Source organism: Episyrphus balteatus, chromosome 4, assembly GCF_945859705.1.
Source record: "Episyrphus balteatus chromosome 4, idEpiBalt1.1, whole genome shotgun sequence".
Lineage (NCBI taxonomy): Eukaryota > Metazoa > Arthropoda > Insecta > Diptera > Syrphidae > Episyrphus > Episyrphus balteatus.
The window spans coordinates 28634456-28659574 of record NC_079137.1 but is presented as its reverse complement, the minus strand read 5'-3'; the positions used below and the strand labels follow the sequence as shown (position 1 = coordinate 28659574).

At 30.0% G+C, this 25119-nt stretch overlaps 1 protein-coding gene, 1 long non-coding RNA gene and 1 other non-coding gene across 5 annotated transcripts in view; 2 read left to right on the top strand and 1 right to left on the bottom strand.

The window, feature by feature from the left end:
• LOC129919581 (uncharacterized) overlaps positions 1-15344 on the bottom strand; it is a 68589-nt gene extending 53245 nt beyond the window's left edge. Inside the window, exon 1 of one of the 3 annotated variants that reach the window (XM_056000512.1) lies at positions 15225-15344. The gene's annotated coding sequence lies outside the window, so the exon portion shown is untranslated. Of the gene's footprint in view, positions 1-15096 lie in introns of all 3 variants that reach the window. The other 2 variants (XM_056000514.1, XM_056000513.1) reach the window with 2 other exon arrangements.
• LOC129919584 (uncharacterized) lies at positions 584-24820 on the top strand. The gene is made up of 4 exons (XR_008773094.1): positions 584-747; positions 5106-5399; positions 5476-5560; positions 24047-24820. It is a non-coding gene; the product is annotated as an uncharacterized LOC129919584 (long non-coding RNA).
• Trnaa-agc (transfer RNA alanine (anticodon AGC)) lies at positions 19283-19355 on the top strand. Its single transcript has one exon. It is a non-coding gene; the product is annotated as a tRNA-Ala (tRNA).
• Positions 24821-25119: the final 299 nt, after the last annotated feature.

Below are 25119 nucleotides of genomic sequence, written 5' to 3'. Positions count from 1 at the left end.
TATTTGTTTATTTTTGAATATACCTATTTTAAAATAATCTGTTTTCAGTGGTCAGAAACTCTAAAATAAAATAGTATTCCATGTTTTCGAAAAAAATTCTGGCTTTTGAAAAAGGTATCTTCCATAACTGCAAGAGTGTTGCCGTTGTTTTTAAATACTTTTTTTTTTTAATTTAAGTTATTTTTTAGAAAATGCCCCTCCCGTCTAAACGGCACCGAATACGATCATACGTTAACGTTTTGACTATTGCTGTCTCTATTTAATCGATAGAAAAAGATAGAGACACATAGCAACCATACGTTAAAAAAGAGATTTAATTAAACGTATGCCGTGGTTCGGCCCCGGTTCTTAGTCGTTGCCAAGTAACTTATTTTGGCACGAGTACGATAACATAAGCGACGAGAATTGGTAATGGTTTAATTAAATCTCTTTTTACTAAGGCTCTATCTCCCCTGGTCAGGCAGGTGGGAATTTTCTAAACTATGTATGAAAAACTTGCAAAACTTACAGATATGGAAGATACCAGAACTATTTTACACTTAGTTCTAATTTTTCTACCAATTTTTTTTTTCGAAATAATCCATTTCAAAGTCAAAATTTGAGAAAAAAAATTAAAAAAAAAAAAACATTTTAACTATTTTGAAGTCAAACATCATCTTTTCACTCAATTAATATAATGTTGTACCAAAAAACTGCAGTTTTCAAAATTCTGCTCAATTAATTATCAAAAATTGAGAGGAAATACGAGTAAGTACCTACGTTCGTGTAAATTTATTGTTAGAAAAAGAAATAATTACAATAATATATTTACTAATGAAGCTATACGAATCTACATGTATTTGTTAATATAGGAATTATTATTACGTTTACTTGTAGAAAACGCTCAATCGTCATATTGCTTCGATTTCTCAAACTATCTAAACTGTTGGTCTAACTATTAGGTGTGAGAATTTAAGTTTTCAATATCAGCTGCAGAGCTTCATGTTAAATGTTTCAAAAAAAACTTGCTATAACTTATAGTTTGTAGTATCTGCGATTGTTTCGGTATCAAGAGAGATAAAATATATTGTTCAAGTGTGTTTCCAAGTTGTTTTACTTTTTTTTTTGATGATTAGAAGGTGAGGTGCTTTACAGTGAAGGGAAAAAGTAAAGTGCCACCCAATTTTTTTTTTGATATATGTAGCTACGAATTAAATTTGTGCGTACTTGAATACATTCAGAGTAACTTTCTGCCTTTACATACAGACAAAAAAAAAAGTCTAAATTCCACTGCTTATATTGGGTGGTTTTATGTTTTATTACAATCTGGATTTGAACCTTTGTGTCAAAAGAAAACCATACAGAAAACAAACACACATTGGCATAAAATTGGCAGAAAAGTAAAATGTCTTACAAGATTTAATATTTATTCGTGTATTCTTTCATTCTTGACATATGACTTAAAAAACTAAATGATAAAACCTTTTAAAACTCACTGAACATCGCTCAAAGGGCTTTCACAAGCTTCCCACAAAGTGAAATACAAAAACATTTGCAAAACCAATTTGTGTAATAACTTTCTTGAAGAACATTTTATTCTTTGTCCTCTTCTCATGTCAAATCTGCAACTTCCTTGGCTATTGCAATGAACAACAACAACAACATTCAATCTATTTGTCTCAAAATAACATCAAAGATACTTACACTTTACCGACTTATGAATCTAGTTTCCTTTCCTTCAGCAGGAAATTCAATTTATCTCGAAGAAGTAATAAGGACTAAAAGCAAAAGTATTCCTACACAAAGAAAAAAAAAAAAAACTGCATACGGTACTGTACAACATCTCATAAGAATTCCAATCCACGTACAACACACATACTGATTTTATTTTGTCCTCTTCTTTAAATGGTATAAAATTGTCATTCGTTCGAAGATGGAAAAACTCCCTTCTTCTCCAGAATAGAACAGAATAAAATATAAACCTATATCACCATTCAGGCATGTCGCACAGTTGTAGTCTTGCTGTATAGTCCAGTGCATTTATAATTTGACCCAGCAGTTTGTACCACCCCCAAATTTTTTTTGCTCATTCGATAGAGCCTTGGCTGAATATTATTACCCTGATTTTTCGCACTCGTGAAATTCACCTTTCGGCCGCCATCTTGGATTTTAGTTTTTGTTGAATATCTCGATTTCTATTTATCCTACATAAAAGTTGTGTATACAAGAAACGTAGGCAATTAAATTTCGCGTCTTTTATGTTAAGAACACTTTTTCGATATTCTGAATATTAAAAAAGTTACAAGCCAAAAAAGTAAAAAAAACCGAAAAAAATGACAATTTTAAAGTTTTGAGGACTTTTTATCAAAATTATGAAAAAACGTTTCGAGAAAAGATTATTCACCTTAAAATTCTCTACAACTCTGCAATACAATTTTTTTTTCTATCTCTATAAATACAAAAGTTATTAATACTTTTTTGTTAAAAAATACCCCTTTTCTACGAAATGAAGAGACTTAAATATAAAAAAATTGCAAGTCCTGAATTTTCTCTTGTAACATAAAGCTTTAAAATACTCACTAATCATTTAAAATTCAAGATTTGGTAAAAAAAAAATTAAGAAAAAAGTAAAGATAAAAAACACAAACAAAAAAGAGCATTTTTAACAGAAAAAAGTATTAATAACTTTTGTATTTATGAAGATAGAAAAAAAAGTTGTATAGCAGAATTGTAGAGAATTTTAAGGTGAATAATCTTTTTTCGGAATGTTTTTTCATAATTTTGATAAAAAGTCCTCAAAACATTAAAATTGTCATTTTTTTCGGTTTTTTCTACTTTTTTGGCTTGTAACTTTTTTAATAGTCAGAATATCGAAAAAATGTTCTTAACATAAAAGACGCGAAATTTAATTGCCTACGTTTCTTGTATACACAACTTTTATGTAGGATAAATAGCAATCGAGGTATTCAACGAAAACTAAAATCCAAGATGGCGGCCGAAAGGTGAATTTCGCGAGTGCGAAAAATCAGGGTAATGATATTCAGCCAATGCTCTATCGAATGAGCAAAAAAAATTTAGGGGTGGTACAAACTGCTGGGTCGTCCATATATGAACATCATAAATGCACTGGACTAGTAGTCCTTGGAAGAAGAAGTTGATCCTTCCGATTGCAGAGAGAAGAACTCGCTGCATATTCGTAAGCCTTTTCTTCCCTTTCATCCCACAAACAATTGCTGCGGCTTTCCGCGAAATGTGTGTGCTTGGCATAGACTCTTGGTTATAGGATTTCCTGCCAAATGGAATTTCAATTCTTTTCAAAACCAAAGGTAGACAGCAACAACAACAATATCTTTGTAAAACTTTGGCTTTAAGGCTTTTGTGGAATTTGCCAAAATTGTTTGTTGAGTGTTTAGATATGATTTCCATTTCCACTGGCATCGTCATCCTCATCGTCGTCGTTGTCATCGCTTCTGGTCTATGTCTGGTACTGTGTGCTAGGTTCCACTTGAGCTGAGTTTAATTTAGTAGAAGACCTCAAGGATTATTTCTATTTTCATTCATCCACACCAGCACCTGACATCACAGGAAGAAACTTCATGAATGCAAACAACAGACAGCCGGCCGAGTAAACAAAGATCCTACTGGCAAAGTGTCATCATCACAGAGGGGAAGTAATTTTGAGTTGAAAAATTTGACCGTCACCACTCACCACCACACCGCTGCTACCATGTTTCTCTGCAGGAGAACCTTGAAACTTGTAAAATTAAAGCAGATTTATATATTTAAATTTTAACGTTAACGTTGACGTTTAGTCTAGTTTAATTATTTTTGAATGACAAAAAATGAGAAGAAAGTCAAAGTTGATAGAAGAGCATGAATCATAAGAACTAAGGATAAGGATGAAGACCGTTTTATCACTTAAAATGCTGTGCGAACAAGTGGTTTGACTTTTTTTTTGGATAACAAAGTGGATTTGGTTTCAGGTTTTTTGTTGGCCTATGACAAAGTTGAAAAGTCTCTAAGAAGAAAATTATGAGTTTCGGAAGAGTTTAAAAGTTTTTTTTATTAGAAAAACAATCTGGCTATTATAGCGAGGGAGAGGAATTATGATTTATTCAGCAAACGAGCTGTTTCGCTTAGGAAACATATTATATTTGGTTAAAGCGTTCTTAAAGTGTTTTTAGGGGTTTTCTAATATTATTATCATTAAAGCAGACATTTATCACTATTAAATTAATAGATACAGCCCGTGACTCATAGCAGGTGTGACTTTTTTTATACTTCTGTTGGAAGAAGTTTGATAAGCTAAGAGACTTTTTTGCTGGTAGGAATTTTTTGCGGGATCAAAATTTTGGTATTTTGAAGATTCTATTTACAAAATTCTCCTCTAGAAAGTTCTATTTATAAAGCTTATGTAATTAAAAATTCTGTTTTTGATTATCTAAGGGCAATTTAAACCTTGGATATAATCCTAAAGGAAAGACAGTTTTCTGAGAGTTTCAACTTGACCCTCTGCTCAGTTTGACAACCAGAACGGAACAATCAGTGGCGTATTGAGGAGGGGGGCTCAGGGGGCTCAAGCCCCTCCAAGCCTTCAAGATCATGTTATTATTTTGCTGATTTTATCATGATTAACTGAAACGTGTTTGTAAATCTTAGAGATTTAGAGGCAGCACAGATGCTCAAGCCACCTCCAAATTCTGAAACGGCTGTTTGTGTTTGTTTGAGTAAGAACCTTAGCTGACGTTGAGGGTTGGGAAATTGTTTTTTCGAATTTTATTCTAATTGGGAATAGATATTTTTTTTTAGTATTTTGACGTCGAATTACATCACCGTTTAGTTTTGAAAAACTTCTAATGCATATTTACTTTTTTTTTTAAATAATATTTTTCACAAAGATATTGGAAATAGAAATTTTTTAATATCTCAAAATCTAAGTGGTCAACAGGTTTCTTTAAGCAAATTCCAGTTTGCGCTTCTGATTTAGATTAAAAAAGCAACATATTACGAACAAATAAAAACATAATATTTCGGATTAAACATCAAAAAGAAATTCATTCAAAATAAGTTTTTGAGACTTCCACGTTCTGCATTTCTCCTTTTTCATTTCACGTGAAATTGAAAAGAGGTTTGAATTCACTTTTGGTAGAATTGCGGAACATGGGCGTATATATCGAAAATAGTGGTGAGTATAGCTCAAAAACTATAGACGTGATAGGGATAAATCTGTAAACAGTTTTTTATTCAGCATATGACAAAGTTCGAACGAAATAAAGTGTTTTTTTTAAGGATGACCCAACTAATTGCTGTTTGTGTAAAATGTTTGGGACACAAGAACTTTGAAAAAACTCTAGGTACTCTAAATGTGAACAATCCGCGGACATTAAAGCCATCAAAATACATTTTGTATTTTTTGCAAGGTAAGAACAAGTTCTGTAATATGTATGTAATCCAAAACTTATACAAATATGTATCTATTTAATATTTTTTTTAAAGTGAATGATATAAACACGGAATATTTGCAATAAAAGAAGGTGTATTGCTCAAATCAAAGTTAATGATCCGTACCCGAATTTAATAGGTAAGTACACGAGTACCTAATTGAAAGATAATAAACATGAAAACAAAAATTGAAGCTTTGAAATTTTTGAAGTATGGATATAAAATAAATTTTAAATCTACTGATTTATTCCATTCATGTGGAAGACTACTAAAGACGAGACAGCTAATTTATGATCAAAGGTCACAAATCTGATATCACAAAAATATTACCAATGCCTGACAACCCTAAAAAGATAATACTAAAAGTTATTTATCAACTCGTTCTTAAGTTAATCTCTTCCATAAATCCCTCAAATAAACTCATTCAATTTATATCATATTTTAATGTATCTCAAACTGAAACTGGAACCCACAGTGCGTATATGTATACCCTTTTCAAATACGATTCATTAACCCTTCAAAAAAAAAATGAAAAAATAAAAGTAAAAATCAAGTTAACTAAATCCACCTCCATTCTCATAACTTAAAATCTTTCGTTCCATGTAAATCGTCTTTTAACACAACGATTCTTCCGAGTATACATGCTGAAGTTTCTAAATGCTCACTCTAGCTGACATCTTTAGATTGTCTTGCAGAGGAAAATCTTTTGTTTTGTTGCATACCTATTATTGTTTTTCCTCATATTTTTTTTGTTTGTTTCATGTTTTGAACAGATTACTATATTTGTGTGTGTGGACAGCAAAGAATATCCCTTAAAGCTCTGAATTTACTCACTTCTATTATATACACAACACACAGAAAACAATAGAAAGTCCTGCAGGAAACATTTTGAATTGGAATGCTAACTCTGAACAAAAACAGGATGTAGAAAGAAAATGCACAAGTACACACACAATAAAAAAAAAAAAAAAACAAAACAAAACAAAAATATATATATAAAGAATAAAAAACACAGAAATACATAAAACAGAAAAACAACAAACTTTAACATAAAATTTCCATGAATTTCATGGATGCACTTAACATCTCATCCATGCCTCATTCCGTGTGTATTTGCATTCTACTATCCTCAGTCTCACATTCCGTATCGTACTTCCTCCGCTAAGCCCGCATCCTTAGTTGTCCACCGAGGCACCAGCTAACCCAAAACTCAAACCCTTTTCTCTTCCAGATTTAAGTACGAGTGTTCTTTCCACCTGCACGCAGTGCTGGATTATTTACTAAATTCAAGAAGAAAAAACCGGGTACAAACTGTTTCCTATCAGGGCTCCATTATTTTGGAAATCTTAACTTTTTGGATCGAGTCTTGTTCAAAGAGAAAGTGGGAAATATCAAAAAGTCTATCAACTTAAAACAAAAAGGAATTTTAGCTTGTCTAATGGTCTACACAGATGATAAAGAAATCAATACAAAAGATTATTGTTGCCGAGGAAAAACCTTTTAGAAGACCTTAAGTCATTTTATTGCCTATACAGCGGGCATTTATATGGTCAGTTCCACCTCTGTTTCTGTGTGCCCTATTTTAGGGATTCTCTTTCAGATACTAGTGCTATATTCTGCAGCCTGCTTCCCAGGATCCCGGATGTTTATTTTTTATTTGTATTGGTGTTATCTGCGCGAGATTTTCTGTTGTTCCCTGTGAATAGTATTTACTGAGGATGAAGCTGTTTCACTCCACAATGATATTTAAAAAAAAAAAAATCGAACAAACCCACTCGTTTAGTTCGTCGAGATGGTCGGGAGGATATTCGAGAATCCTTTGCTGTCGTCATGTATCACAAGGATATTCTCGTATTTTTTTTATTCAGAAATGCGAAACAGCCCTTGGCAATATCATACATATTATTTGGTTAAGCTTTTCAGTGGGATTGACTGGGTTTAGGGTTTATTCCGTGCTCTCCATAATAATTCATATTTCGAGCGAATATTCTACATGCCATTACACGCAATACAGCTTCCACACGAATGACCCCCAGACGTGAGTTAAACCATAAAATGCTACTCGTTTATTTGCTGTATTCCCCACCAAACATAAACACACAGGATTTGTTTTGATCCTTTGCGCTCAGAGGCGAGTTTTTAGGAAAATTAAAATTATTTTATTTTTTTTACAACGCTACAACATCAACGGGTAATGATTTTTATACGAATCAATGTTTGCAACGTTATAATATGTCCCGGGAGGGTTGTAAAATTATAAGATGATGTCAAGGTGTGTAAACTCTTTCAGGTGCATTAATAGGAGTTCTCTTAAGAAATAAGGGTCGTACGGGAGTGTTTTAATTCGCCTAAGGGGGTGGTGTTGAATATAAATGTGAGTTTCAAGATGTCTCAAGTGCCTATTATGATGGGCAGTGTTGCAATACTGCAAAAGTGCAAATGACAGTGAAATGTCGGTTTTTTATAAAGGATTTTTTTTCATCAATGCCGTGTCGCAATTAAAAATTCAAGGACTTAAAGACAAAGCAAAACGAATTTGCAGTCTATTCCTGGGTTTTGAATAATGTTGGTTAAAAAAAACATTATTCAATACTATTTAATAACGCGGATAATATTATATAACGCGGATAATCCGAAAAACCCTAATAATGTCATAAAATATCTTTGTTTTAAAAATAAAATAAGATTTACTTTGGAGCTTCGCATTATTTTAATGCTAAGTTTGACTTAATATCTTCTTAGACTATTTTTCTACTTTCGACTATTGAAGCGTACGCTTCAAGCTCGGTAGTTAAAGGTTTTGGATGATTCCCTAAGCGACAAATTGATTTTTTTAGGACCAAAATTAACGGTATCTACTTGCCGCATGATTAAAATAAAAAAGAAAATATAAATAAAGAAAACGGCTCTAACTATTTTTATTAAAAAAACATGTGTACTGGTTGTACTGCCTTAGAACCGTTTTCTTGATTTCTGATTTTTCCCATACAAAAATTAACCGATTTCATAGAAAATTCTTGTACAAAATCGTTTTTGTACCAAATACCAACCCATTATTTGTAAATTATGAAAAAATTAATTGCACGACTGGATCACAGTAAGTAACTGTTACTTTTCTACCTAGCAGTTCAAAGTTCTTTATAATTAGCTTATTATTGGAAATTCTAGCTTTTGGTCATTTATACCAGAAAAATTAAAAAAAAAATAAACGGCAACGCTATATTTCTGTTCAAAGTTATGATCCTAAGTGGGCTATAGGTCTGTCTTGGTAATTTTAATATTTTGTCGACGTTTCGGGCGTGATTACACCCTTCTTCAGGACTCTAAATTAAAAAAATTTATTCTAAAAATACTAAAAAAAAATCTAAATTAAAATCTATACTTACAATATTATAAAATTATAAATTTTAAGATATTTCTTAAAATTTGTTTTGGTAAATTTTCTTGTATCTCTTTTTTATTTCTTATATTTTTGTAAATATTTCAAAATTCAAAAATTGAAGCCTTGAAAAGGACGTTTCAATTTATCGAATTTCAAAATAATGAAATCTAAATTTCACATTTGATACAAAAATCAAAATTTGACTTTCAAAATCAAACATGATCTTCAGAAATCAGGTCAAATATAAAATTTAGCTTAAAATATTTCTATGGACAAACTGGCTATAGATATTGCTAAGTCCTTCGCAATCTGATCGCCTATTAACAGTATTATTAGTATTTAAAATGTGCAACATTTCTAATAACATACGTTTGCTATAGTGTTTTTCTGTCTGTAAAATGTCAACATTGTTAAAGTCTGGCCTATGTCCTTCATCTATACAATGTAAAGCCAATGCTGTTTTTTGTGAGTGTCCGTTATTTATGTCCGATCTGTGACCAGCTAAACGATTTTTTAGCTTTTGCATAGAAGTTCCTACATAAACGGAAGGACATTGGTTTATTCCGTCACCTAGACATTTTATCTTATAGACAATATTTGATCTTTCACTTTTCGAAAATTCACCTTTTAAATTTGAAAACAATGAACTTCTTAAGATATTTGACGATTTAAAAGCTAAACGAACATTGTCTTTATTTCTTATGGGGGCATTTAAAATTCTATTTGAAAGACCTGGAATGTATAGAATACTTTTGTATGAAAATTGTGTAACATTTGTTACTAAATTTGTTTGAACCAAGGGATTGAAATATTGATTCAATATTGTTCTTATTATGTTTAATGGAAAGGAGTTAGAAAGTAAAGTATTAGTAATTATTTTTATGTTTTTTTGACGAAAGACAATGTCACTGATATCTAATACTCTGTTGGCAAAATTTTTTGCTGTGTTGATAATAACATGTTTCGGCTGTTTTGAATTAAAATTAATGAGACGACCTGAAGATGTTGGTTTTTTATACCAATCAAATACTAATCTATTATTTTTCCTTTTTACTAACACATCAAGATAAGGAAGTTCTCCGTTATTTTCCAACTCAACAGTAAACTGAATTTTTGGATGAAAAGAATTTAAGGCAGTTAGAGTTGAACTAACATGATTCGATTTGAGAATAATAAAAATGTCATCGACATATTTTGTAATTAGCTTTGGTTTATTTGGAATTGTATCAAATACGCTATCTAATAATGCTTCCATTACGATATCTGCTAATATTGGAGAAGCAGGACTTCCCATAGGAACTCCTTGTTGATAAAATATTTTATCATATTCCAAATAATTGTTGTCGATTACACAGAATCGCAAAATTTCTAAGAACTTTAATTTTGGAATTCTTGTATGATCTTTGATAATATTCCAACTTTTTTCAACCAATTCTAGAGCTTATTGAATAGGAATATTGGTGAATAATGAAACAACATCAAAAGAAACTAAAACATGGTCTTGTTCTAAAACAACTGGTGAGACTGTTGAAATGAACGATGATGCATTTTTTACGTTATATTTAGAGTTAACAGTAATGTTATTTAAAATTTTAACTAGGTATTTAGATAACTGATAACATGGAACATTCATAGAAGAACAAATTGGTCTTAGAGGCATGTTTTGTTTATGAATTTTAGGTATTGGCTTTACATTGTATAGATGAAGGACATAGGCCAGACTTTAACAATGTTGACATTTTACAGACAGAAAAACACTATAGCAAACGTATGTTATTAGAAATGTTGCACATTTTAAATACTAATAATACTGTTAATAGGCGATCAGATTGCGAAGGACTTAGCAATATCTATAGCCAGTTTGTCCATAGAAATATTTTAAGCTAAATTTTATATTTGACCTGATTTCTGAAGATCATGTTTGATTTTGAAAGTCAAATTTTGATTTTTGTATCAAATGTGAAATTTAGATTTCATTATTTTGAAATTCGATAAATTGAAACGTCTTTTTCAAGGCTTCAATTTTTGAATTTTGAAATATTTACAAAAATATAAGAAATAAAAAAGAGATACAAGAAAATTTACCAAAACAAATTTTAAGAAATATCTTAAAATTTATAATTTTATAATATTGTAAGTATAGATTTTAGTTTAGATTTTTTTTTTTAGTATTTTTAGAATAAAATTTTTTAATTAAGAGTCCTGAAGAAGGGTGTAATCACGCCCGAAACGTCGACAAAATATTAAAATTACCAAGACAGACCTATAGCCCACTTAGGATCATAACTTTGATTAAAAAAAGGTCACGAAAATAGGATAAATTTATATTTCTGTTCTCCGTATTCATTTTATTGGAATTACTTAAAACATTATTTACACCAAATTTCATCAAAATCGTTAGAGCCATAGCCATTTTCGGCTGTAACTAGGAAATTACAAAAAATAATGTTAACGAAATTTCAACCATATCCGTCTTAGGCTTCAGATCAATGTAAAGAAGAGTGTCTCGTCATTTTATGATGATTTTCGTTTTTGCTTCTTTTTATCGAAAGTGATATCAAAAGTTGTGTTTAGAAATTTAAAAAACTTAAAAATTAATATAAAATTTAAAGTTCCAAAAAAACTTCTGTAAATGGTTTTTACCCCCATACGAAGTAGGCCATTTAATTTTTTTAATAACAAAGATTTATTATTAGAAACTCATTTTGAAAATTGTTAAAGTCGTTTTTTTTAAATACACACCTAGGTGCATTGTTTTTTTGATATAAATGTTTTCAAAACTGTTACAAAAATGAACTCTTTTTAAGAACCCAAAAGTGGTTGTGCGGTTAAGAGGAAGTGAAATACATACCCATATAAAGAAAACGGTTGTATGGCAAGTTGCAAGTACCGGCAATAACCCTTCAAAAATAATACATTATATCCATAAATATTATTTATAAAATCAATTACCTACTTTATCACGTAATATACAAAATACATATTTGTGTTTGAGCCACCCTTATACTTCCTCTTGAATTATTTTTATAATTTTTAACAACATAAAAAATGTATGAAAATTTGTTTATGATAAAGAAATTTCAAGCATCTTTGACCTAATTTATGAAAGCAATAAAAGACGAGTGGATAATGTATACAAATATAAAATAGCGAAAATTGGATTGTGGAAACTTTTTCTAAAAAATTATGTTTGTATTTAATATTAAAGTATATTTTTGCATGTTATAAAACTAATTTAACATGAAATATTTTTAGAAATCGCTTGGAAACTATTAAAATAGGCGAATGCTTTCACAGATTCAAAATAACCAATTTATTTTTCGAATAACTTTTTAGAAAATATCTGCCACATTTTTTATATGAACAGATTTATCACTCTTATTATTAATTGGTTCAATCATTATGCTTTTAGAGACTTAAATGAGTCAGTTATTTCTGCTATCACTGATCACGGTATGCATAAATTTTCTAAGCTGATAATTTGTAAAGTTTGAGTTGGAATCTGTCCAATTTTTACTTTACTATAGGGCAAGTTTAGGATTCGTAAAAATCGATTTCGAGATAACAATGACATTACGATGATGGAGAATTCAAAAAAAGGGGGTCCCGTAATTATTTCTGTCTTTATATACCTCGAGCTACAGCCTACACTAGTATAGCGATTTTCTTCAAACTTGGTAGTTAGCAGTTTTGGGTGATATCACTAACCCGATTTGAACAAAAAATTGTATGAAAAAGCGTTTGAGTAATCGTAATATTAAAATTTTAGAAAATTTTCAAAAAAACGCATTTTTGGGTTTAAAAAAAATAAAAAATCAAGTTTTTGAAATCGGTATAGTGAAATTATTTCTTCAAAATGGCATACCAACTTTTTTTTGAAAAATCTTAGAAAATTTTTATATAAAAAAAGTTATTTAAAAAAAATAACAGCTCTAACGATTTTAAAAATTTCTTTTCATACAAGAAATTAGATGGTATACTTGGTTTTTTTATATCAAAGTCATTAAAACGACGTTTTTATTAATTATAAAACAGATTTTATGTATGTTTATACATTATTAAAAATGCTTTAAAAAAAATCAAATTTTACCTAACTTTTTTTCATAAAAAGTCTTAAGATAAAATCTACTGTTAACATAAGAGCAAGTATGTGCGACCCAGTCGTTCATTTTATGTTTTTTATTTAAATTAAATACAAAAATATTTCTGTTTATTTTAGCTATAGGCAAATTACAACCAACTTCGTAATTGAAGAAGATATTATTTCAAAAACATAAGGCAGTGGGGCTTTTCATAAATTTTGGCGTCAAAAATTATTTCCTTGGCAATTTTTTGACAGAAGGTCGAAAAGTAACGTATTGAAAATTTTCAAATTTTAGTCTACTGAATCGAAAAAGACCTCATATACCTACTTTGTATTCAATATAGAAATTCAAAAGTTGTAAAAATTGTTATTTAAACAAAAAAAAAATGGCGCGAAATGTACCAAATTGATAGAAAACATAATTTCAAAGGATAGCTATTCTATTATGCTTTTCTTTGTAGCTGTTTAAGTTTATATTGTTTCCAACTCTATTTTAAAGCAAACACTAAATTATAAAAAAAAACTTTTCAATTCACTTTGGGATCCAAAATATTTGAAAGTGGAACAACTTTTTTGTGATCAACACAGAAATGTTTTTGGTTAAAACTAATATAATTGAGTCATAAATTGAAAAAGGTGTACAAAATTAGCATGTATTTATTAAAAGGTCGTGTTTTATATGCAATTGTTTTCGTATTTCAGTTAACATTTAACATTGTAAACAACAACAAACAATTGCTCTTATCTGTTATTAATATATATACACTTTACTAATAAAACACGGCGAAAGTAATGTTGTAAGTTATTGTGACTAAAGTGATTTAGTAAATCTTTTTTGCATCGATTTTAAATTTCTTCTCAATTTACACTGTCTGAATGAAATACCTACATATTTTATTATTTTAAAAATTATCAGTTTTATTTTAAGAAAAAACCTAATTTTTCACGCAAAACCCAACAACAGACAGAGCTTCACTTTTTTTGTTGGTGATGGATTCTCGAGATGCATCACATTTTGAGGGGGAAGTCTCGCACATATAAGGAAAACAAAGAACTCAGCGTAATAGCCTTTTCACACCAAGCCAAAAACGCGGTTTTTGCGAAAAACCCCAAAAACCTATTTCAAAAACACAAGTTTTTCCATACATTTTTCATAAACCACAAGTTTTCGTAAAACACAAGTTTTTGATTAAACTCGCCAAAAACCTGAAAATGAAAACATTCAACTCCAAACGAAATAACCAAACAAACCTTTTGAGGAATTCAGCAACAATTCAGCAGACAAAAAAAAAAAAGAACTGACAGCAGACAAAAAAAAAAAAAGAACTGACAGGCAAAGATAACAAGTTGTTGTTGATTTTATTTTGATAATATTAATCAAATTTCTTTTTTTATTTCTTTCAATTATAGAAAATGGCAGAGCAGAAAAAATAAACCAAAAAAAAAAATATGTGGAGGACCGAAGATGAAGAGTTCCTGTTGGAACTTTGGGCTGAAAAGGAGCCACAGCTCAAAGGCAGCCGGTCATATTTACATCAAAATGTCTAAAGAATTTGGGGGCGGCCAATATATTATTCTCAGGAAGAAATTAAACTGAAACTTCACAATTTAACGACCAAATAAATAAAATTATATTTATATTGTCAGAGTTCATTTTATTTGATCAATTTTGTGAGCTCAAGCTGATTTAAACAACAAAAATTAAATCCCATCGAAAACTTGACATTTGGATGTCAAAAATTTTTAAACGTCAAACAAAAACCTGTAAATTTGTGGTGTGAACGCTTTTCAGGTTTTTGAAAACTTTTTGCCATAAACCGCGTTTTTGGGTCTGGTGTGAAAAGGCTATAAATATTGTTAATCATCATTCCACAATCATATCACGTAAGTGTGACCAAGTTAAAAACGTCTTGGTCTTTTTTTAAATTTATTTCTTCGCAGTGGCTTAAATGGTTATATTTTTAATCCAACAGAACAAATAAAAAAAAAACTAATAAAAAAGAAATCAACTGCAATTCGTCATTAAGAAAAAAGTAAAGTATCGTTTCGTGACCACTGATATAATGCACATGCACAGGTTCTTCGTTTGATAAATAGACGTGTGGTTTTTTTTTAAGGTTAACCGTTTTTTTTTTTTAGAACTTAAAAAAATATATGTAGGTATTCTTATTATTTATCCAGAAGCAATGAATTAATATCCATGAATTACTTATTAAATGAGCTAATTTTTAGCGATCTAACTTTAGATATATTTTGAAAACGTATTTGTAGCTCCTCCGTTTGGGGGGTTAGAAAACCGTTTTTTTTTTTTTTATTTAAAGAGCTAACTTTACACACCACACACCCTGGGCGTCCGCGCGTTGTATTTTTTTTTTTTTTAATTTGAATTTTGTGTTACTTTTTTGTTTTGAATAAGAAGCGAGTCCGTTCAATGTCTCATTTGCGGAACAACTGAGCGGCTATACGTTTGGGGTGGCTCCGTATCCGAAAATAAATTTTTCATTTTGAAAAAAAAGAAGTAAAATACACACACACGGCTGGCAGGCGATATAGCGAAGAGAAAAGAATTCTTATTTTCGTCCAATTTTCTTCGATCTTGTTTTCTTATTCAAAATTCAAGAGACGTATACTGTGCATCACTCGTTGTTTTCTGTTCACATCACCTACTGTTTCGTTTAGAATATCTTTTTTTTTAGGTATAATTTATTTGGTCGGTATGTTTTATGTTTTCAGTCGAAAGCCAGTGGTGTCAAACAATTACTTTGACTCTTGTTCGACTCGGGTATAATTTACATTTTTGTTGGTTGAATGTTTTTATTTTGGTTGAATTGTTTATAGATTAGGGGAGAAAGAGGCAAAACAGCTTGTAAAAGAAATACAAATAAAGCTAAGTAGTTTTGTTAATATAGCACCTGCAAACCAACCCCGGTTATAAAAATTACACGAGTCGACTCGGTTATTCAAATTTGTTTAATCTTACCCACTCTCTCGGTTAAATTTTACTAAAATCTCAAATTTTAACCGAGTTTCTTGATGAATATAAACAAGTTAATCGGTTAAAATAACCTTCTAAAATGGTAATTTTAAACAATTAAACTTAACCGAGGCGACAACGTTGATTTTAGCAACGAGAACTATGTAGCTTTTAACAAAGACTATGTGATTTTTAATACATTTTTTTTTAACTCACCGAAAAAAACTTCTCGGTAGGTCCATTATTTTTCTGCGTGCACACTTTTCATGAAAAGTATCATACTCGTATTGTCAATATTTTTTCATGACAACCTAAAATAAATTTTATGCATCAACCATGCCTGCAGCCCGCCTGCAACCCCCCTGTTTGGGCTCAATATAGGATTTGGGTGGGAGCAGGGTTGGGTATGTACAAAATTTCTTTGGATTCCAAGAAACTATTAAATTTTGAAGAAAATTTTCCTACACTCAACTGTAGGAAAACCCCCAGCCCCCAGCCCAAGCTGGGGGGTTGCAGGGGTCAGTAAGCCCACCAAAAAAAGGAATTAACCCCCGCCGGTGTTAGTTCCCAATTATGAAAGGAATTAACATCCGTGGGGGTAAATTCCTTTTAATTAGGTACTATCACCAGCGCACATAGGAGTATTTGCAGTAAAAAGCTGGACATAAGTTGATTTTCTGAAAATCAAAATTGACACCAAAAAGTTTGGCAAAGTGGGTGCAAAATAAACATGTGTCAATATGCTGCACTCATTTTTTTGTTTTTCGATCGTGTCTTGTTAAAAAATGAGTTCAAAGTTAACTGTTACATCTACCTCATTTTTATTTGAATGCGAAGTATTTTGATAAGTGTTATTCTATATGCGATATCGAAGTGTTGTGATAGAAATCTAAAAAAATTTAAATGGAGAATTCTTCTTCAGTTATTTATTAACGATATAAATAAAGTTTTGAAAATGTTCTAAATATGATATTTTTGATAAGTTATTATTTGAACTTTAATGATTTTGTTTTAGTATACCCCGTTATTCTGCGATGAATTGAAACTTATGAGTTAGTTTATATATTCTTTAACACAATGCAAAATTGGGTGCTCTTAGGTGCTCTTTAGAGAATCGAGGGTCAATTAGTTTTTCACTTTCTGATAGAAAATACTCCTTACTTTATGCAACGTTTTTTATTTTTAAATTAAATTTACTGATGTTATTAGTGTATTTTATTTTGGGTGATCTTAATTAAGGTTGGGGAACAGGGAAAAAAAACTGAGAATTGGGTATTAGGGATGAGGAAAAAAATTTGAGAAAAATAATGTCGATAGGCGGAGTACAGGCCATTAATCAATTTTTTTTAGTTTTTGGTAAAAAAATAAAAATAACAAAAACTAGGTTTATATTGTATTTTCTTGTAGGAATACTCATTTAAAACAGAAATAGTAACAAAAACCACGAAAAATAATTATGGCCAGGTTTTTGATGACAATACTCCTATGTGCAGCGGAGGTTTAATTCCTTGGGCACCACAACTACAATACTTACTATACCTTAAAATGTATATCTAATTGACTTTGAAAAAAACAAAAAAACAATATTAATTACAATGCCCCTTCCTCCCCTACGTAACATAGATTTATAGAATACAGAATTGGGTGGGTTAATGTTTTTATTGTAGGAATACATGGCGCAGTGGTGGCCGGCAAAGCATAGCGTGGTGAATTGTTAAGGTGCATAATTGTGTAGATTTTTGAAGAATTCGTGCACTTGATTTCAATTGGTGATGGCGTTGAATGTAAAAAAAATATATAGATATAGGTAGAGCTTATCTTATTTGACTAAGCGCGGTGAAGTTTGATATAGAATTGAGGTTGGGCATTTTTTGTCAAAGTTTTAATTTTTCAGTAGGTACATATAGGTACTACATAGTTCTATTGAATTGTAATTGAAAGCAATGAACCTAAACAAATGAATATACATACCAATTTATGCATTAGAGTCTATTAATGCGGAAAATATGTTATTTTTAACTTGTCAATAATGAGTTTGTATACCCTAATATAACATTTAAATTTTTTCGAACGTAATTTTCATAAAAAAAAGGTATTAAGCAAACGACAACTGTATAGATTTATATTACCAAAAAAAAAAAAAAAAATTAATAGCACTGGTCTGCAAAATTTATCTTTTTTTTCTCCTTCAAATAATTTTTTGAAATTATGAAAGATTTGACTTTCCTGAACCTAAATCTGGTTTCAGAAAAATTCCAGCACGTACCATTTTTTTTAAATGATTTTTTAAAAATAGGAGTAGTTTGCAGAAAAGAACCCTTTTAGATTCGGTTGACCTTGTACAAAAATAAAAATATTATTCGTATTTAGATCAAATTTGGAGGACTTATTTCTCTTAATATGAATTGTCATTATGACACCAAATTTGTATTTATTAAGAAAAGTTTAAATACATTTTAAGATACTAATAATTGACAAAAACAGCAAAAATATCGAAATCCTGCAGTTTGAGTAAATCCCACATGAAAAAAAACACCTTAATTAAGGATATGTAAAATATGTAAAAAAAACTGTTTTTCTATTTAGAAATATCTTATTTTGTGATAAACCATTCGATAATTGATATTCCAAACCTACTAAACTTACTTAAATTAAGATATCTCGGAGAAGAAAAGAGATATTGAGAAGATTGAAACTGAATTTGAAATAAAAAAATAAGTTCTTCATAAACCATAACAAAGTTAGTTGGAAAAGATTACATTATGCCAAAAGACTGCTTCGAAAACAGCAAAAAAAATGGGGTTTTGAGATTTTCGAACTGGAATATCTAAAAAGCGTGACGTGCTAGGGCAATTCGGGCAATTCCGGATTCGGAATCAGCATACAAAAATCCTTTAGAAAAGTATAGTTTTATTAAGAGGAGGATTTCCTTGCAAAGCAGTGTAGTTAAAGAATATTTTCTTTTTCTTTTATTATTACGAGATCTCATATACATGCATATAATTTCCAGGAAAGTAATTTATTATTAATTCAAATTTATTTTTAGTGCAAAATATAACTTTTTTGTTTTTCATGTTCCCGGAATAATTTATAGCAAACAAAACTACCTATTCATCCATTTTCACTAAAATAAATAAAACAGTGATCAAGGTATTTTTTTACAAAAAATAAAAAAAAAATAAAAACAAAATAAAAACAAAATAAAAACAAGTAGGTACTTTATGTATTTGAATATTATATAGGTATCATATGCATTGGTAATTATTTTAATCAAAACCGTTTAAGATTTTTTGTTTGGTCTTCTCGTTCTAGAATTGACTAAAAATAATAAACAAACTGACAAAATTACTGCGCAGGAAGTTAAAATATATTTTTTTTAACAAATAATTTGGATTACCAATTCTTCAACAAAATATTCGAAGGGGATGTAGCTCAGATGGTAGAGCGCTCGCTTAGCATGTGAGAGGTACGGGGATCGATGCCCCGCATCTCCAGGAATATATTTTTATGTTTATTTTTAAATTTTATTAAGAAAAGCAGTACATAAGTCACTGAAATAATTTAAGTCCAGTCGATTTGTTAAAAAAATAATGCTGAAATGGAAGAAAAATAATAGTGAAGTTTTTTCATAGAATATTAGGAGAAGGTCACTGGGAGCTAAAAACTAGGTTTTGGGGAGATTGAGTTTGAACCCAAGACGCCATCTTGGATTTCGCGAAATTAAGTTTAAGTGAATAGTTCAGCTATTTTTTATTTTTGACAAAAATGATTGGGTCAAAACTTGTACAAAATTTTATTTTCTAAAACTTTTATCTAAAAAAATTTGTCTCTATGATCCATATTTTCCGAGTTAATTTGAAAATACTTTTCTTTAATTCCGCTTACATGTTTTAACCGCTTTGCTTCATATAACAAGTATTAATCAATGATTTGATCTTAGGGCCAATTTATTGAGTCTCCATTAAATATTGAATTTTATCGCTTTAGTTAACGGCGTCGTTAAACTAATAACGCCATTAAGTACATTCCATTAAATATTCATTTTATTCACTCTTCTTTAGTTAAATTCGTTGTTGTTAATGGAAACTTTAAATTTAAAACTCTATTAAAAAAATCCCAAGGATTTTTAATTTATTTTGAAAAATAAATCTGTCAAAAGCTGGTATTTGTCATATAAAATAGACTAATTTTTTGTTTTCTTGGTTTTAACGATTGAAAGGCGCGTTTTTAGATACTTTTAAGATGGATATTTTCATTTAATGCATTTTAGTATCTTTTGTAATAACCGTTACATGATCTCTGAAAAAAAAAGCAACGCGCTTAGGAATGTTGTAACTATTGTGTTTATTGAAGTCGCGGCAAACCAAAACTCATAAGGATTAATCAACGTGCATCAAAACTATGGTCCGTAAACCATTTATATCCGAAAAAGCCTGGCGAAAAGGAAATGCAATATTCAATATCACAAATGGAATTGAAAGTAAAGTTTTAGAATTAATTAAAAACGTTCCTATATTTTTTGCTCAACATCCGTTCGAATAATTAGAGGTAGGTACTATTACCAATTACAATTACCAAACGTTGGTCTTATGATATTGGTTGAACACATTTTCACCATTCTATTTGTCCATATTTATCCGTTTTATTTATTTTTAATTGTCAATTGACACTGAAACTTTTTTTAATAAAATAATAAATGTAATGACATTTGACGCTAATGGAGAGTGAATAAATAGAAATCCTGTTTAAAACCTCAATTTTCTCTAAAAATCCCTCTTAAAAGGTCGAATTTGGCGTTTTAACTAAAAGGGTTTTAAAATTTAATGCTCAATTAATTAATGATGTGAAACTTCAAAAAAATCCTTAAAAGAGACTGAATTAAACGAATTTTGTTTTTAAATTTAAAATTCCCATTTTTAATGGAGATTTAAGTTTAATGGAGAATCAATAAATTGGGCCTTAGTGTACAAAATTTTAATTATTTTTTTTTCACACTTGGAAATGGAATATATCATTGATTAGGTCAAAATAAGAAAAGACAATGATAAAGTAAGTAAAGAAGTGAAAATTCAAAAACAAGAAATGGTTACCTCAATTAAATTGGTCCATTGAATTTGAAAATCGAAACTGAAAATGTACTATACGAGTAGGTTAGACAATTGCCGAATTCTTATGTGACATGGGTCCATTCCTATCACATCACTACACCCAAAAATATGTTCCCTTAAATAATGTAGCCACTCGCCACAACAGCTTAACTTCAGTATAATATCTGGCGTGTTTAAAAATGTTTATTTTTAACCTCACTCGCAGTATTTTACAGAAAAAGAGTATACCAAATAGAATTCAAAACACAAACTTCCTGAATTACGGAGACAGAAACACCAAAACATTTGCAACTTTTTTTAGAATAACAAATAGCTACTTTTTTATTTTGTTTTTCAATTTTTCAAAGATCAGTGTCACTGCGTCTCTGTTTTGAGTAAAAATAAATAGAAAATAAAAAGACAAAACAAACTTTTTGGTTTATAATTAAAAATAAAATAAATGAGAATGAGCTGTGGCAACAAAATAAATGTTGAAGATATTTCACGTACAACGAAAATTAATAGGTTCTGTTAGTTTATCTAAGTCAGTTTTGACGAATGCAAAGGAAAATAAGTAAACAACCAAATTCTTTGATATTGAAAATTTAAATCTTATTATTTTTGAAAATCTCACCCAATCTCACAAAACATCTCTTTCAAAGATAGGACGATTAGTATGGGACGAATACAATGAGCGGAAAATTTGTAGATAACTCTGTAAAAATATTTGTGATAAATTATGCAACGTTTGCAGTTTCCACAAATTTTCTAAATTCAATGGATCGACCATATCCCTCGCTGAATGAGAATTCTAGAAAGTTCACTTGAAAATTGGTTAACTAACTAAAATGTTTACCTATTAACTTGGTCATAAATCCCAAGCCAAATCCTTCAATGACCTATTGAACAAGAAAAGATGGCTTTCTAGCAGGTTACCTCGCATATGTGAGCACTCTGGGGATATAGAGAAGTCCTTTTTCTATAATATTCTTTCTAGTGGAATGGATTGCCAAAGGGATTCAGCAATGAGGATATAAATACTTGTATGTGTATGAAAAGAATGTATTAAAAAATAAGAGTTTATGGAAAGACGAGGTTAGGTTACGAGGTAACACGAAACCGACACAGTTCTGAGTGCGTCTGCATTTTTTACAACCTCGAGTTCTCAAAGGAAACGTATATAGTATAAACAAAACACAACACACATAGAGTATCCTTCCATTTTACAAAATGATGTTTCGTGTTCTATGTTTTTTTTTATAAACTTTTAATATATTTATATTGGAAGTCATATAAAGGTTTTCATACTACGAGAAAAAGGTTTATTTATATTTTGAAATATTGTTCGCATAAGGATTGTGGAGAGTGGAATAAAGGGTGTATAAGCTACTTATATTTGTTGCTGATGTAGAAGTGCTTGGTTAAGATGAAAGAAGATTTGAAATAAGGCGACATGTTTCGTTGACTTCTTGTTTTTTTTTTATTTAAGGAATTTATTGTGGTTTGAAAAATACCTTTTCCACATGTTAGGTTTTAAAAAATATGATTTAAATTTGGGAATGTTTGCCTTTCAATTTATACAATAACTTATTCATGTGTTTTGAGTTATTTTTTAAGTTATTTTTCCATTTTTTTTTCAAATATAATGAAGGTATTGCATTTTTGAGTATGAGTTGAATTATTGGTTAACACATAGTAGGTAGGTACATACCAACATTGAAGTAAATTTATAAAGAGAGTTTAATGAATCATTCAAAGTGATTAGGTAGGTATACATATGAGGAATACTTTAAAAGATTTTTCAGATGAATTTCATTTTAAAACTGCTAGAGATTCAGAGATGGAAAAACTTTAAAGTTCACCGAGGAGAGAAAGTTTAATTAGGATAGCCTGGATGGTGTACACATTGGTTTTTCTATTTTTTATCCCAGAATCTATGATTTACACCGAGGCGAACGAAGGCGGGCAAGCTTAGTATGTCTTGGCAAGAGCGTTGGTTTTCCACATTTACTTTCGTAGGAATGGCTTAAGACCACCTTAATAATTTGCTGCAATTGTCGTACTCCTACTACCAAGTTTATTTTTTCGAAAACTTCTCTTGCTGTCAAATTCTCACGAAAATTACTTAATTTTTTGTCACTTTTGGCTCTCTCTTCCTGACCGTTTGAGGTAACTGGTAACCACGCCTTATTTTAAAATAACCGAACAATTTTGCTAATGAAATGGTCATAACGGGTTTTAATTCATTTTTCAACTGTCTTGCTTACTTTTGGTTAGATTTGATCTCGCTTAACCACACTTTTAATGTGAAAATCAGCAAAAAAACGCAAAAAATAACTGTTTCCATTAAGTTTAACGAATTAAATAAAAATAAAGGGTGGCAAACAATCCAGTATATGCTTGTCTTCTTATTCGTGCAAGAAGTATATGGTTTATATGGTTTAAAAATGAATCAAATCGACTGCATTTATAATTATTTCGGTTTGAGTATAAATATTTAAATGAAACACGAAGGTTACTAAACTAAGGGCTGTTTGCTGAAACGAAACTTAAGAATCTAAATTCTACAAAATTGCACAAAATGTGTATAAAAAAGTTCACCTTACAATTTTTTAAGTAAAAACATTTACTATTTTTTAAACATATCGCCCAATACGTTATGTGACATTTACGCAGAGGAAATCGTAGGTAATAAGAGTTTATGTTCTATTGAAATTTTTAAGTCTTGTTTCAGCAAATGGGTCTTAGTAAAATGTTTTAAATAATTATGTGAAACATGAAGGTTAGGTATGAACTCGCTTGGTCTAGGTTCAATACTCAAGTGTGACGGAAAAAGTTTTTCAAATTAAATGAAAAATTACTAGACTATAAGCACCACATACAAATGGAATAAAGGAGTCTGATGATCGGATTGGCATCCGTGAAACAGTGCTGTAACTCTAGCCATAAAAACTTGCTGGTAGCACCTTCAAGATTTTGATGTTGTTGAGAGATTATAATGAAATTATATTGAATTGTATAAAAAATATTTCAATACCTAATTAAAAATAACACGAAACAGAATTCTATTAACAATTAATCGTTTTATTCAACCGTAGGTACAGCAAAACAACAATCAAAATAAAATTCCAATTCTCATACACTCCATATGACTCGCATTTATGAAAATACTGACAACAATTAACGCTGAAAAAAAAAAATTAAATTTCAATTGCCGATTTATGATCGTCTGGACACGGAATTTGTTTCCACGCCATTGAAAACAAACAGAAAGCAGCTTCTACCGCCATGCCACCACCACCGGGAAACAACCGGGAAATACGCAAACGTGGGTGCGTCGAATTTCACAAATGCGAGAAAATAAACAAAGCAGAGAAATCTTCAATGAATCTTTATGAAAAAGCAGAGGACGCAGTAAATTGAACGAAAAAAAAGCTTATAATCATAATATGTAGGTTCGAAAAGGAATAAAAAAATTAAAAAAAAAAATGGAATCTCAATCTCACACAGTTTGGAAGTTGCACGTCATTGAGTATCCAACTCGGTCGTCGATTAAAAAAGAAATGCTCCCAAACCAAAGTATCTCTGGCTACGAACTATATTTGTTTATTTGCGCACAAACCATCGCTACGAGAATTATAAAAACAATCGAGATTTATCGTCCAGAGCAAGCTGGTCTATTGACTGGATCAGGGATGAAAATGCCAAGTAAATTAGTATTGTTGATAATTAGAAACAGCATCTTATAGTACTTTATTTTGTTCTTTATTATATTCAGGATCTATTTGGTATAAGAGCAGGCAGTAGATTTCTTGCGCACTTTTGATTAAACAGAAAATAAAAAAAAAAATACAAATATGATTAGAGCATAGAGCGTAATAAATACATAATGGATTTTTTTTTGAGAACAAACTTACATTATTTTTAAATGCAATTGTATTAAGTTACATTATAATGAAAGTTACAACTATTATTTTATAATTCAGCAAAACAAAATATAAAATATAATTAAAAGTTACAACATTAAAAAAAAAAATATTTTGAAATTTTTGATTTTTGTCTTAAAGACAATAACATTTTTCAATTTAACGACAATTTATACAAACAAATACATACATGGGGTTTCAATGGGAAATCGACTTTCACCCACTATTGCGGATCTTGGTTTAGA